The sequence below is a fragment of the Aegilops tauschii genome, chromosome 7 (assembly GCF_002575655.3).
Source record: "Aegilops tauschii subsp. strangulata cultivar AL8/78 chromosome 7, Aet v6.0, whole genome shotgun sequence".
Lineage (NCBI taxonomy): Eukaryota > Viridiplantae > Streptophyta > Magnoliopsida > Poales > Poaceae > Aegilops > Aegilops tauschii.
Window position 1 is genome coordinate 48652510 of NC_053041.3, and position 6000 is coordinate 48658509.

A 6000-nucleotide genomic window follows, 5' to 3' on the forward strand; every position below is an offset into this window, starting at 1 on the left:
AAGAAGCGAATTAGAAAGAATGTTAGTAGTGAGTAAGTAGGAGATGTAACTGGAAATATAATGCAATGTGGATTGTATTACATCATGTATTAACCACAAATCATGAAATCAATACCAGAGAATCAAATAATGTCACCACCTCTGTACTAACAACCAACATTTTAGCATAAGGAGTATCACAGGAGTGTTTACTTGCACATCAGGAGTATCACAATTACAACTAAAGAGGCATTGTCCTCAATGCTGTCCCTGAGCCCTTCACAAGGAGAGTTCCAAGCCTCGCAACTTCTTCCTCCAGCTCTGCACATGACCCTCAGTTACGAACCTCGTCCCTTAGCTATGATTATTTTCAAGATAAAATCAACATGCTATTTCTCTCACATGGAACATGTCCAGAATTTAGTCTGCCTCACTAATCTTTCAGCTACAAAGGCAGAAAGAAAAATGGCATGATCAATAACAAAAAAAAAACTGGAACAATAATGCTTGTAGCATTAAAAAATCGAGAAAGTGAATTGAGGACAACAGAACAATTATGTGTAACAACGGCAAGCTTGGCTGATGCAAAATGATCACTCTGAAATTATATCTTTAGAACCAAATTAAAAAGGAACAAAATAATCTAATACTCCCTCCGTTCCAAAATAACTGTCTCAACTTTGTACAAAAACATCATGTATCTTTAGGACCAATTTTTAGACCATGGTACCACATAAATCAAGAATTAGACATGTCAGATTGCAACGTATTTATGGTCAGTTACCAATCATGTCACACCAAGGATTTGCACATATAACCTGAAATAACGGCAGCTAGCTTGAAGTCTGAAATCTACCGGGTGACAGACAAAAGCAATACCACCAAACCTTATTCTTATTGGACGAGCACAAGACTTATGAGAAGATAACACACACAAAATCCTAATTGGTTTCTGGATGCATGCACTTTATGGATTGTGCACATCAAAGCATGGAAGAACATTCCTAGGAGAGCCATTGTAGCACAATGAAGTAAACCAAAAATCAAAAAAGAGAAGTGAGTTTGTATCTTGTAATTTAGCAATGCATCAGCCCATATCACCATTTATTTTTCAGAGACCAAAGAAAATGACAGAAGTTTCCCTATTCTTTCATGTACCTTTCTACCAGAATACTCTCTATTTACAAGCACCACACAGACTATTTCCTCTTGGCGGCAGGTTGGACACAGCAATCCTCGCCGCGAGCTGCAGAAGAACCACACATGCACATACGTCAGGCCAGGAGACATGAACACGGGCGCCATGAGGGGGGAACGGACCGGACCGGAAAATGAGCAGGTAGGAAAATGAACAGAGGTTTGTGGACTACCTCTTCACGCCACGCCATATCCTCATCCCTAGCGCTTGGCCTACATTGTGCCGTCTACATATCTATCTCCTTTGACTACCTCTTCCCGCAACGCCTTGTGCATACCTTGTCCTACACCGGTTGGTAGTCTCACCCTTGCATTGTGCAGCTATAGCTGTCCAGCTAACAAATGGAAGGAACCAATTTCATCAGCTTGAGAAGGCCTGCTGCAGGTGACAATAATTCATACTTATTAACACCATGGTGTGAAATTTTATCACAAAAGCAAATAGGTGGAAGCATAAGGGAGCAATTCAACAACTTTTGCAGAGGCACTCATGGGATAAAATCCAAAACATCAAAATTAGTCTGTTATGTTTTTGGGAGATATATAGGACTCAAGAAACTGAGAAACATCAAAAGTAGTCTGTTATTCAAATACAGAACTCTAGATATTACACATTCACTTAAGGCGTCACTGATTGAGAACAGTTTTTGGATCTCTCACCAGCTAGTATGCAGGGTTCGTACGCCAAGTGATACTGATGATTACAACCAATCAACCTAATAGCTAACACATGAATAATTATATTAAATCATACTGGTTAATATCACCAATTCAGGATAGTACACGACATGAGAGAAGTATTCTAAATACCAGACAAAAACAAGTGCAGCCTCTCTAAATGTTTATCAGAAGGCTGGTACAAATTACAAACAAGGAAAAGCTGGTTGACATATATGGCTATCATGCATTTTCTGAAACATGCTTTCATGGTTGACCACAATAAGTTTCAAATGCTTTCTTCTTTCTATTCGGGGTCAATTGGAAGCATTCAACAATCAAACAAATGCGAAAAAGGTACATAAGCTTCATTCCAAATGTAATACATGTATATTGGAGCTATAAAGAAGGCTATATCGTCATTTTACATGACTCAGGCCTCAAAACAACTTTACTTGCCAGTGTGCCAAGCATCTATCAGTAATATTTCCAAACTGCAACAGTAAACACATCGCAATGTGAAGCATGGCAGTGTCAAAATAACCAAGATATTATAACATGCTCTCAAACCTGAAAAATGCGATAATAAGACTACATAAGAGACCTAATTGCTTAGAATAACACTTTAGTATCACCATCTAAAATAGTACGTCATCATAAATGATCTATCCTCTCATCAGTAGGTACTATACCATCTGCCATGGCTGGAAAAGACCATACGCATCATAATCAATCACCTGGAGGTAATCTGCATGCAAATAGTCCAGACATCTCTCTTGGTGTTGCTCGTGATCAACACAAGATGTACCGGGAGTAGTCGCTACCGCCACATCAAAATTAAGAATCAATTAACTATAAAACACCTCTAATCACTCCAACAATGCTTAGCTGATGGAGTTAGAACCACCCAAGGAGAAGAATCTAGCAGCAGGGATCTCTCACCTTGAGATGTTACGGCAGTGCAGAGTGGGTAAAGGCTATGCAACATTGGCCCTTTGAAGATCCTGGCCATGACGTTACTCATCCACTTTCATGAGAAATTTCTTGAGCATCTTGCTGGAACCCTACCAGTGGGACGACACCGCCGGCAACAAGTTAACCCATCTCTGCAAGTGAAAAATAAAAGGAATAAGAGACCTGCGGTCAGGTGCACAAATAGCTAATCAGAAAGTGAGGCAAAGAGAGTAGAAATGAGTGGTGAATATCTGTACGTAGGGCATCATTTCATGCGAAATATATCAAAATATAAACAAACTGTCATTGTTGGATTTAGCAACCGGTAAATTTAATTATTTTTGGTAAGCTACCGATGGTAATTACCAAGGGTGATACATCAAGTATACTTATACTAGAAAATGAGAGTAGGAAAGCCTGTAGGTAGCATACTAAATAGATGGTCTACTGTAATCAACCAGGTATAAACTGGGCATCAATGATTTGCCACATGAAATAAGCCATTGAAATGGCAGAAACAGAGTATGTATAATTCGTAGATGTTGAGGGCAGGGAAAATATAGTACGCATAAGAACACTTTTCATGCAAAGATCTAGACCGAAAATAAAAATAAAGGGAAATCAGGGTATACACCAGAGTAGGCCATGAAAAAACACAAAGAAGATCAGCATCAAATAGAACACACCTCGACCAAAGAACCGGCTGACCAACAGCAGGAACCGGAACGTCGCAGATCCACCAACCTAGGAGATCCTGGACGTTGCAGAAAAAAGGCAGAAAATGTAAGCAGCAAAATAGATGCTGATGAAAGGAAATAAAGTAGGTGAGTTAACATAATTTTCATAGTAAGCAGCAACCTAGGCGACAAATAAAACCACAGAAGGACCGAGAAGAACGTACGTTAAACACATGTTGTGGTCTCTTATTTCTTTTATTTTTCAGTGCCTACAATAAAAAAAATGATGGGACAATACCTTATATTGCCTAGCATGAGCGCATATATCAATGCTTGCAATAAAAAAACGATGCAACATCAAAACAAAACATTAGAAAGATTGAGGAACCCAACTATAACGAGAACACCTTGTGCCTGCATTTCATCAGATATGTAGTATGTATTTAATTCATACTTACAGTCCTGAATGCCTCCTTTATGTGGCCATTCTCCACCCTCAAATCCATGTCCAAACCACCAAAATCAGCATCATACACGTTCTTATCCTATATGTTGTCTATTCAGCAAGGAAAGATCATCCTATTTTGAAAAAAAATGCAATAATTTGGAGCTAAATCTTGGATTCGCCATTCTTTTCAGAGAATGAAAGTAATGCAAACAAATACATTTAATCCTATAGAGATCTTAAGAACACATTAATTTTTTCCAAGCATGTATGGTTTGAGCAGTGCGATCGAGTATGTGTTGCTTATTCACCTTGGCTCCATTGCTTGCTGCTCCAAGAAAGTGCAGCCCATATCCTTGCTGCTCCAAACCTGAGCAACCACCAAACCAGCCTCCTCCACCCCCCAGCGCATGGCACGCCCAAGAGCCCCAGTCTCCTCGCAGCTCCCGATCCAGGAGCGGATCGAGCCGCCGCCAACCGCCAGATCTTGCCCGACCTCGCAGACGTAGGCCGACGCCGGCGTGAGACCTTCTCCCATCAGCCCACACACCTCCATCTCCTCTTTCCTCTCTCTTTCTCCCTCCTCTCCTTCCTTCTCTCTCTTCCTCTCATCCTCTCTCTCCTACAGAGACGAGCGACAGCGACCATGCGTGGGGGGCAGAGGAGGAGAGAAGTGGAGGGGAGGAGGAGGCGGCGCAGTGGCACAGATCTTGGGGAGCTCGGGGGCGTGCGGCGGGCGGAGCTTGCCGGAACCGGCCGGCGTGGGTAGGGCGATGGGGAAAGAGAGGGGTTAGCGAGAGAGAGAGAGAGAGAGAGAGAGAGAGAGGAGGGCGACGAGGAGGGGGAGGCGAGTGGGACGGGAGGCGGCGGCGAGGGTTTCTCCACGGGATTTGCAATTTATACCCTGCACGTAAAAAGACCAAAATGCCCTCGGCGGGGCACAAAATTTACACGCGGTGGCAGCAATACTGTTTATAGTGAATTAGGGGCGACGTGGAGGCCTTGGTTCTGCCTATGACTTCTTGAGGGTTTATATGTTCAATGATATGTGTGCATGTCTCTTCGGTTCTCAAACAAGAAATACATTTCTTTCAGTTTGCTTTGAAGATAACATGTAGTGTACAGTTGGTAGCAGATTATGATGCAAGTTTGTTTGTTTTCACTCCAAGCATGAATTTTATGATACATGACGCTACTCTGAGGCTGCTCCTCGCTACCAGTCACAGCAAGATGGGGCTTCTGGTGGTCCTCTGAAATTTGATTCCCTCGATGGTCGAGGCTCGTTTTGCTTTGAAGTCTGATGTACATTTTTTAATCTCATGTAGGAAGAAGGTATTCCCCCTATACGAAGACGTCCAGCTTGCCTATGTGTTGTAATGTTAACAAGTGCATTCGGCCAAACAATTTGTGGACCAAATGAACTTGTTGCGGATACGGAAGAACAAGGCGACACACAAGGAGTTGCCTGAATTGCAGTGGCAGCGGTGTTGTAATATGTAAGAGTTTTGCATCAACTTGGTCTCTTTTCTATGCATAAGTCTGATGCATTGGCCCTTGATTATCAGGAATCAAGCTCGTGAAAAACAGTTTCGTTACTTTAATGACACACACTTGCAGTAAGTCATTCAGAGATATATTCAGTACATGCTAGGTTGCCAAGCTCATAGCCACCTGTTGTCTCCAAAAATTCGCTGAAAGCAAAAATCATTTGCCCATAGTCATGTGAAACCTTCTATAATTATTTTTAGTATTTTGCATTGCTTGTGCATAACTTTTTTTATCACTTCTAATAACCTCATTGACTCATTTTTTCTATCGTCATGTAAGTCCTTGCTCTATTTTTTTTGTTAATATGTTGCACTTCTTGTGCATTTCCATTTTTATCACTTCTAATAATCTCATTGACTGTTTACATCTCATCGTGTTTACCAAGAACACGAGTGATAATTTTACTTTATAAGAATACAAAAGTGACAATTTTATTTTATTTTATTTTCTGACTTAGTTCTCAATTAGGCTTACAAATACTTTACATTGGTATTTCAGCCATTTCTATGTAGGTGACATGTGTGATGGCACGTATTTCAGCCA

General features: G+C 41.1%; 1 long non-coding RNA gene across 2 annotated transcripts; it reads right to left on the reverse strand.

Annotated features, from left to right (window-relative positions):
- Positions 1-37: 37 nt before the first annotated feature.
- Positions 38-4757, reverse strand: LOC109761829 (uncharacterized). 2 transcript variants are annotated; one of them, XR_012189233.1, is made up of 7 exons: positions 4221-4757; positions 3474-3541; positions 2776-2939; positions 2571-2653; positions 1350-1555; positions 1138-1225; positions 38-424 (listed from the first exon to the last, which is right to left on the reverse strand). It is a non-coding gene; the product is annotated as an uncharacterized lncRNA (long non-coding RNA). The 2 variants fall into 2 exon arrangements; XR_012189232.1 differs by having other exon boundaries at positions 38-1225.
- Positions 4758-6000: the final 1243 nt, after the last annotated feature.